Source organism: Moschus berezovskii, chromosome 4 (assembly GCF_049115385.1).
Source record: "Moschus berezovskii isolate FMDL1 chromosome 4, NW_MosBer_1.0, whole genome shotgun sequence".
NCBI lineage: Eukaryota > Metazoa > Chordata > Mammalia > Artiodactyla > Moschidae > Moschus > Moschus berezovskii.
Genome location: NC_142463.1, coordinates 1,181,204 through 1,190,628, shown reverse-complemented (window position 1 = coordinate 1,190,628; position 9,425 = coordinate 1,181,204). Strand labels below are relative to the sequence as shown.

General features: G+C 63.5%; 1 long non-coding RNA gene across 1 annotated transcript in view; it reads right to left on the bottom strand.

The window, feature by feature from the left end:
- Positions 1-347: 347 nt before the first annotated feature.
- Positions 348-9,425, bottom strand: part of LOC129541719 (uncharacterized) — a 34,893-nt gene continuing 25,815 nt past the window's right edge. Inside the window, exons 2-4 of the long non-coding RNA XR_008682881.2 lie at positions 3,042-3,169; positions 1,667-1,756; positions 348-906 (exon numbers count right to left, since the gene is read on the bottom strand). This is a non-coding gene — a long non-coding RNA (uncharacterized LOC129541719). The remainder of the gene's footprint in view (positions 907-1,666; positions 1,757-3,041; positions 3,170-9,425) is intronic.

Below are 9,425 nucleotides of genomic sequence, written 5' to 3'. Positions count from 1 at the left end.
TTAGAAAACCTTCTGATGGTATTTTCCAAAGTTGGAAATGCTGTGTCCGGGTGATTCCTTTCCCACAAATGCTTGCGTATGTTCACAAAAGGACACTGGCACGGAGGCACGGCAAGGGCATTCACCATGGCCCTAAACTCTCAACAAAATCATCCACTGACAATACCGCAGAGAAATATTTTCAAAACATTATATAGTCATCCAGTGGGACAGCAATGAAGAAAGGGTGGACTTCTGGCTGTCGTAACCTGGAGGAACTTCACAAATACAATTGGAGCAAAAGAACCGCACACAAAAGAGCTGGCACTGTATGAATTCATTTACTTAAAATTCAAACCCAGACAAAACCCACTGATGGTGACAGAAGTCAGGGAGTGGCAGCCTTTGTGGGGGAGGGGGGTCGGGAGCAGGAGGGGCACCGCGGGCTCGTGGGCCTGTTTGGTGCCTTCGTGCAGGGGTGGCTCTGTGGGTGCTCGCTTCTCCAATGCGTCAGGCTGCGTGCTGGTAATCTGTGACCTTGTCCGCGCGCACGTTATTCTTCAGGGAAAGCCTTACTAAACCCTGCCCGTGAAAACGTAGGTGCAGCCTTTGAAGTTCAGGGATAATCTGCTCACTGCAGATGCCGCTGCAGTCCACAGCAAAGACCGCAACCGCCGAGCCCTCAAACGACGAGCAGCCAGCAGAGACGGCCGCGCCAGGCCCGTGGGAGCAGCCCGTCGGCCCAAGGGCTGCGAGCCTGCATCCTGCATTTACCGGCGTGTCTTCACCAGGTCCTCAGAGACAAGGGAGTGGAAAGGAGACTTTTCACATGCCGACTCAGTACGTCCCCGCCAGGAAGTCAGCTCGGCAACGCAAACCTTGCTGTCCAAGGGTCAAGCCGTCTTTCGGCTCCATGCTCTGATGAACCTGAGGGGGATCACTGCTCAAGATCAGAGCGTCCTCCGTGCGGCCCACAGCCAATACTAGGAGACCCAGTGCTGCACGGGCCCAGGGGCCAGATCCAAGTGGGGTGAGAGGGGGCCCGAGGGCACCTGAGCCGAAGCAGAGCGGCGGGCCGACGGGGCGGAGCTGCAGGTAGTGGGGAGTAGATGGACACAGGCCGCCCGGGGGCCACGTCCGTCACAGCCTCTCACCCCCGCCACCAGCCAGGCACCCCGGAGGCCAGCCCCAGCCTCCGGCCTGCGGTGGGTCAGCCCCGGCCACCCCCAGCCTGCCGGTCAGTGTGCGGCCCTCCTCACGGCCAGCCCCTGCCTGCCGTCAGGAGAGGGAGGCCCCCTGGCCGCGTCTGGCTTCCTCCCTGTCTCTCAGCTCAGACTCAAGCCCCCTGTGCTGCCCCACCCCCGCCTCCAGAAAGCGCATGTTCACTGCCGGGCCCGGGACGTGGGGCTGCTGGGTCAGTGGCGTCGCGGAGACACCTGGAGGCCAGGAACCAGACTCAGCAGAGGGAGTCATCAAGGAGCCCTAAGGGCCGCCAGGAGCGCCCACCGCCCCGGGAGGAGCCTCTGCATCCCAGCCGGGACACTCGGCCCTGGCAGGCTGCCCTGGATGCGCTGTCCAACCGTCCCTTCCCGTCTCTTTCCCATCCGGGTCTCTCGGCTCACCGTGGGTCCCTGAGGATGGAGCCTGTCCGGCCACCCTGGGCCTGCCGCCAGAGCACAGTACTCACCCGGGTCTCTAGGGGAGCAAACAAGGGGCTGAAGTGCGGGTCCAGCTCCTGGGTCAGGCTGGCCGGCCGTGGCATCCTTCCAGGCCGCCCCTGTGAAGAGCAGCATGGAGAGCCCCGCTGGACACGGCCAGCACCTGCATCTGGCAGCCTCCCCCCACCCCCACCGTGCCCCCACAGGCTGCCTGCCGGGTGGTCCCGGGTGGGCCTTGGGGTCTCCTGGGCCTAGGAGGCTGCTGCTCCCTATGCTCCAGCCCCAGCATGGGGCCCAGCCCTCAACGAGTGCGGGAGCAGGTCTGGCAGGGATGCCCAGTCCTCAGGGCTCAGGACACAGCTTGCAGCAGGCTCAGGGTCAGGTCACCCAGGGGAACTCCCAGGGCCCACAGGGGAGGGAGCCATGTGAGGACTGGGACGGGCATTGTTCCGGGGGGAACACCGAGTGTACCCTGATTCTCAGCACAGCAGTTGTGAACACGCCCCTCACAGCCGGCCCAGAGGTGGGAGGAGACATGCTGGGCGCTCACTCGAGGACAGGAGATGGGGGTTCCCACAGGACCCCCAGTCTGCTTCACACCCACTGCCAGCCTCAGCTCCGCCCCCAGCCCCTCCACACCGGCCCTGGGCTCCCTCGGGGGCAGGCCTTCAGCTGCACAGCCCGGCCAGGCCCCATGTGTGTTCCGCGATGGCCCAGCTCCAACCCACACAGTGTGTCCTGCTGGAGGAGAGCAGGGCTTGGCTGGCCTGTGAACACTGCCCGGCTGGGAGGCTCAAGGGGCCAGGCAGGCCCAGAGGACACGAGTCAGCCCTCCCCCAGCCCTCGGGCCGCGGCAGGCCTGGAGAAGCAGGTGGCGATGGGGGTGAAGAGGACTGGGGCTGGAGGGCCTCGGGGCGCCCGCGGGGGTCGCCCACCAGCAGGACGCCGCCACATGGGCCTGCGGCCCTCCCAGGGGCAGACACAGGAGTGCAGTGACCCTGAAGGGGGACCACTCCAGCCTGGGGACAAGGGGCAAGAAGGAGACCCCAGTCCTGAAGGGAGGGGCAGCAGAGGAGCTCTTGAAGATCTTTGGAAACAGGGGAAGCAGGCAGCCCCGAAGGCCAGGTCAACACAAAACGTCCAGGGCAGCAAGCGTGCAGAGTCGGACAGTGGAGGGGTGGTGGACGGGCAGTGGGCAGGGGCGGCCCCCAGCCGTGGGGGCTCCTTCCGGGGGTGAGGGAGGTGCTCAGGAACTGGATGGTGGCGAACGTTGCACACCCGGGTGAACACACGTAAAAGCCACTGAACTGCTCGCTGCATGTGGGTGAGTTACATGGCGGGTGAATCATTTCTCAAGGAAGCTGCTATTAAAACAACATGGCAAACGCTTTCCCTGTTCCAGACCTGGACACAGCCTGTTCACCAAAAATCCCTGGGGGTTCCCGTCCGCAGGGTGCTGTCCAGACCCGCGTGTGGGCACGTGGGCTCAGGCCGTCAGCTGTCTCGGCGTCCTGCCTTTTCTGGGCGGTGAGCTGGGAAACACACAGGTTTGAGAAGAAAAAGGGTGAACTCGTCCTGGCACAACTCAAGCCTGACAGTCAGGATTTTAACAAACTCCTTCTCTCCTCCTGTGTCTTTTGTCTTTTTCACTGAAAACCTTGGCTCCTAATCACTGAGTTACTACTCTCTCATTCTTCTGTAACAGACAAAAACCCTGGAGAAGGAAATGGCGACCCACCCCAGGGGTCTTGCCTGGAGAAGGCCATGCACAGAGGAGCTTGCTGGGGCTACAGTCCACGAGGTCGCAATAGTTGGACACGACTGAAGTGGCTGAACACACACACAAACCAGATATAAAAACGTGCACACGCGTGGTCAGCATTCACACAGGACTTCTAACAATTAAACTAAGATTTCTCTGCAGCTCTGTTATCCCAGAACAGTCAAATAACTTGAAACCACAGATAAACGTAATCTTGGCATTTCAACTGGAACATTCATGTTTCAATCGTATCTGAACACTGTGAATAAAAAAGCCTTAATATCTACCAACGCATTTCAAGACGGATGAATCACCGAGCTTTAAAACAGTCGAGTCATGAGATCGCAGACGGCTGGATTATAAACCTGACAGCTCCTGAGTCATCTTCAGCTCCCGAGTCACCACGTCCCCACCCGCAGACCCTCAGGCATGAAAGGGGCCCCAGAAGTCATCCCCACTGGAGAAAGCCTGTCCAGAGGCCTCTGGGCAAGGCGGCCCCCATGCTCCCACTGGCCGTGGCCCCGCCCAGGGAGGCAGCGGGTGAGGGCGGGAGGGGGTGGCCCAGAGCAGGAGCCCTGAGAAGTGGCTCATGACATGCCGCCACCAGGACCCTCTGTGGCCGCCAGGGGCCCGGGCACTCTGCCCACTCTGAACACACAAGAGGAGGCTTGCTCAGGCTCAGGGAGAGAGGGGATGGGCGTAGGCCCTGCCAGGTCAGGAGCACTGTTCCTCCCACAGAAGGTGGGCCCCACCCAGCAAGGCCTGCAGGCCCACCTCCCCTTCACAGCCTCACACCCAGCCCGCAGGAGGGTCCTCTTGGACAGAAGACACGCGCAAAGGTGGCCAGCTGCAGGCCTTCCACAGACCAAACCTGGCACGGCCAGCACTGTCCACCCCAGACAGCATCTCGCAAAACAGGGTTCTGGCCTCCTGGACGCACTCACAGGGAAGAGGCCGGCAGAGTGGCCAATGCCCCCCGCCGTCCCACATGGATGTCAGAACATGACTTGCAGTTCAGCCCTGAGCACGACATCCAGAGGCGGCCCCGCTGCCAGGCCCCAGTGAGGACTGTGGGGGCTCACCAGGCCCAGGCAGCAGGATGGCAGGACCCTCGGGGGCCCTGAGTGGCCTGCAAAGCCTCCAGCTGGGGCGGGGGGTGTCCAGGAGGTCAGGTGGCCCTGGCCTGGAATGTGAAGGGTCAACGCTGGGCTCCATCCCAAAGGTGACCCAGGCCCACTGCTCCTGGGGAGGGCCCGTCAGGCTGCAGCGTGGAGAGGGCCTGTGGTGGGGCCATCTGGGGGCTGAGCAGAGAGCAGAGATGACCAGGCCTATGGAAGGCAGGAGCTGGGGCTGGACGCGAGGAGGGCTCCTCTGGAGTCCCAGGGAGCCTGGCTCCCCTGAGGGCATCTGGGGAGAAATCCTGGCAGCCACCACGGAGAGGTGTTGATGGCCAGGGCTCCCCAGCACCAGGCTGTCCCAGAGGCGGTGGAGAAAGCGTGGGCCCAGGAGCTGTGCTTGTTCAGTCGCTCAGTCGTGTCTGACTCTTTGCGACTCCATGGACTTCAGCACACCAGGCTTCCCTGTCCTTCACCATGTCCCAGAGCTTGTTCAAACTCAGGTCCGTTGAGTCGGTGATGCCATCCAACCATCTCATCATGTTATCCCCTTCTCCTCCTGCCCTCAATCTTTCCCAGCACCAGGGTCTTTTCCAACCAGGGTTGCCCAGGAGAGGGGTCCCCGAGTGTGCCCCAGAGGTCAGGCCTGGCTGCCTGCTGGCCGCAGACAGCAGGGCTACAGAGGCCTCCGTGTGGCTGGGCAGAAGGCTTAGGAACAAGCAGCCTGCACTTCAGGGATACAGAGCCCCCTGCTTCTTTGGGGGTGCCCATCGGAGCCTCCCAGTCCCCCAGCTGTGTTCATGCAAAGGCAGGAGCGTGGAAAGCAAACAGTCGCATCTTATAAGATCAAGGCCCAAAGAGCTGGGTACGGGAGACCCGCCTGGAGCTGCCCAACTCCATCGGGGTCCGGGAGACCTCCCGCACACTCCAGACTCGGTCTCACCTCGGTGAGCTGTGTGAGGGCTTTGGGTGGGGGCCTGGGGCGGAGCTGTGCTGGCTTGTCTCTGGGGAATGACCTCAGCTGCAGGGGTGCTGGGCGGGGTGAGCCAGCCCTCCACCATCATACCACGCCAGCCCACCAGGGCTCGGGACATAGGAGGAAGGAGTCACGGCATGGGAACAGTGCCAGCAGCAAGACCCGCCTGGGCATCCGGGGGCTTCCCGAAGCTTCTGACTGCGGTCACCCCAGGGAGGGCCGCGGGGTGTCCAGGCCCTTGGCCGTGGTCCTCCCCTGATCAGAGGCCAAGTCATCTCAAATACCTCCCTGGCAGGGTTGCCACAATGAGAAATCACCACATAAAAAGTCCAAGATGTACAGCGTTTAGTCCCAAATCTCTGAAGCTACCGTCCAGTAGGTGGAATGAACTTTATCCAGACGTTTAGTCTCGAGCAGCTTAGCAAGTTGGAAACTGAGACGGCAGAGCCCGAGATGCCAACTGAGAAAGCACCATCTCCCCTCCAGTTTAGGGAACAAACCAAGCTCACAGGAGACCCAGGCCAGCAGTGTGACAGGAGCGGGGCTCCCCCGTGCAAGGCGAGTCCTTCGAGGGGAGAGGTCCCCCAACACCCTCCCGAACCTCATCTGAGGGCCAGTGGACTTGTGATGAGCGCTGGGACCGTGGACTTGCCGGTTTATTTTAGAATCTGTGCTGAGCAACTACAGGTCCACTGAGGACGGGGGTCTCGCATCTCCCCACCAACACTGCCTTCTGCAGCTTCGGTGACGGGGGGTGACGTGCTAGGGGCCCCAACGTGGGTCCTGGGTCTCCTGACCTTCAGCACCACCTTGGGGACACGCAGAGTGACCTCGGCAGTTCACTGATGGAATCTCATCCCCTACCCACAAAGGTGACACAGGGTGTGTACACAGAGCCCAGGGAGCCCACTACCCCAGCACCCCGGGGACCCAGGGGCACTCAGCCAGCTGTGTCTCCCAGATGGTAACCCTGCAGAGGGCTGGTGAGGCCTCTGTAGTGTACACTGCGTGCACTGCCCAGACACCCCTGCAGGACCAGGAGTGCACGAGAGGGAAAGGATGCACCCTGCACCTCAACCAGGCCCTGGGGCTCCCACCCTAGGCCACTGGGGGCTCAGCATGCAGTCCCTCCCAGCAGGTGGTCTCCTTGGAGAAGGCTCCTCCCCATCCCGGGCCCCGAGTCACCCACTGTCCTCCTCCACCCAACAGGCTTGGCCGCCGTGGCCGGGGCAGGAGAACGCCACAGAATGGCTGCATCTCACCCAAGGGTGTGAGGTGTGGGTGCTGAGCTGTGTCCGTGAAAAGGACACTAAAGCTCCCAGCTGCCTCCAGACCTCAGCCTCATCGCGCACGCCCCAGAGGCGGACCTCTGACCCTGGTTGCACAAGAGGGCCTTGGAGGGGAATCCTGGACTCAGGTGTCCAGGGGAGGCGAGGTCTGGCTTCCCTCTGACCCCGGCAAGTTAGGGCTCCCCCCGCTGCCTTGGTTCTGCCCCAAACCACCCTGCGGCCACATGCCCTCCAGGGCTGAGCGCGGGCTCATGGTCAGCTCTGCATCCCTGACCTGTTCTGAGGCCTTGTCTTCCAGCAAGATCGCTGGTCCGGCCAACATGGGGGCCAGACCCGCACAGACAGGGGCTCAGACACAGGACATCGGGACAGGGGCCCGGCCAGGCCGACCCCGCAGGCAGGCGGGGCTCTGTGGAACCAGCTCCCGGATGTGTAAGGCGGGAGTGGCGCCATGACCCCGCAGAGGGGTCTTGCTTGCAAAGGTGGGGGTGGGGACAGCCTGAAGAAATACAGGGCATGCAGGGCTCCTGAACAGTGTCCAACCACCACGTGCAGGGCAGAAACGTGATCAGAGGTGGCCACACTGCCCCCACCCCTGGACATCAGCTCCGAGCAGGCCAGCAAGGGCCTGGGGTCCTCAGACCTGCCCCTCGGTCCTGGGGATCGAGGGTGCTCACGCTTGAGCACACCCTGGGGAGCCAGTGAGGCACCCCGAGCCCTTCTGAGTGAGAGCAGGGCTCACGGGCCCTCAGGGGAGAGGGAAGTGGTTCCTGGCACCCCAGGACACGCGACCCGGCCCAGGTGGGCAGAACCACTCGGCAGCTCTGCCCTCGCTGCTTCTAGAAGCAGGGCTGGCAGAGTGTGGAGGCTCAGGGCCCGGCCCCAGGAGGCGGTGCTGAGGTCTAGGCCCGCCGCTGCTGCCCCAGGCCACCCCACTTCCAGAACCAACCCTGCCCTGGGCAGCCCGTCCAGAGGTGCCCCCCCACTGGCCAGCAGTCCCCCCGACTTCCTGCAGGCAAGCAGGGGCTGAGGCACCTGCTGTTGGACAGACGTCGTTAGGAAACCGCCTTTTCCTCTTCTCTCTGCTCCCTGTTTGACTTCTGCCCCCGCCCCAGCCCCAGCCAGTGACCAAGGGGAGAGGCCACACACCCTGAGGACCTCAGCCTCCCGAGGAGCTGCAATGTGGCCTTCCCCAGATTCACAGGGAGGCGTACAGAGAGAGGGTGAGGGCCGGAGGAGCCAGGGCCGTCCCCATAGTGAGGACATGCCCGTCCCCGTGGGGCTCGGTGCCCCCCCAGGCCTGTCCTCCACCTACCTGGCCACAGCACTGTCTCTTTCGATGGCACCTTCCTGCCGAGTGAGCTCTCAGGCCAGGGTCCCACGGGGAGGGACCCCACCTGAGTGACTGCAGCAGCTCAGAGAAGACGGGGCCACATGTGTGACGCTAAGAGCGCGCGGCACGAGGTGGGTTTGGGAAACTGGGCAGCATGAGGGCAGCTGCTGGAAGGACTTCCGAGGGCCCCTCTCCTGGCAGCCCCTCCCCACCCCGGGCAGCTGGGGAAGTGGCCGATCAGGCGCCCGTGGAGGGTTCAGCGCGTGACCTGGGGTCAGCGCCCTCCCTGGGGGAGGGGGTGGGGGGAGGGGAGCCGCAGTAACTGACAGGCTCCGGGGAGACCTGCGCACCGTTGGAAGGTCTGGGGGGCCAACCTCCACTCCCAAGGCCCCAGGAGGGCGCCCCGAGGGCAGTCATCACTGCAGAGGGAGCGGGGTCCTATCTGGGCCCACAGGCCCCGCAGGCCGGCGTTCCCCACTGCAAGCCCCAGCACCCTCCCCAGCCTTGCCCATCCAGGCTCAGAGGCCAGACAGGCCTGGGCCCTCCACCCGCGCCCACGGTCCGCCTTTGTTCCCACGTCTTCAAAGCAAGCACAGGAAATGCCGCCCGCGTCCCTCCCTAAGCCTCCTGACATCTTGAACCACTTGGAGGATTCCAGCCCCGCAGTCCACGTTCACTCCCTGAAGCCCCAGCTCCCTGGGAGCGGCTAAAACAGGGTGTGACTAGCTGGCCCGGCTGGGTCCTGGGCCCTGTCCACCGAGGCTGACGGAGGGGCCTCGGAGCTGCGCTGGTCCCCGGTAACCCACGGGGCAGAGGAAAGGACGCCGGGCGGGGCGGAGGAGCGGCAGTGAACACCTCGAAACGGCAGGCCTGCCCCCGCCAAGCTGCTGGCTTTCCTCTCTGCCTTCTGTCTGGAGCCGCATCTGAGCCTCTTTCACAACAGCCAGGAGCAGAGAAACTCGCACAGAGCCGCAGCCTTGAAGGGGCGCCGCGGGGGAGGGCTGGCATCACCTGGGGCCCAGGGGAGGCAGGACAGGAGGCTCAGGGCGCGGGGCCAGCGCTCCCATGGGGCCTCGAGGACCTGGGGCAAGACGACGGTTCTCCGAGGGCCAGGCCAGCCCAGCCCCATCACAGAGCCCCCAGGGGCTGCCCCACGGGGCCCTGTGAGGCCTCAGGCAGGAGGGCCAGGCGGACGGCCCCTCTACTTGCCTATGGAGGGTCTCCTGCCAGGCACTCTAGCTCAGACCACTCAGTTCAGTTCAGTTCAGTCGCTCAGTCGTGTCCGACTCTCCATAACCCCATGAATCGAAGCA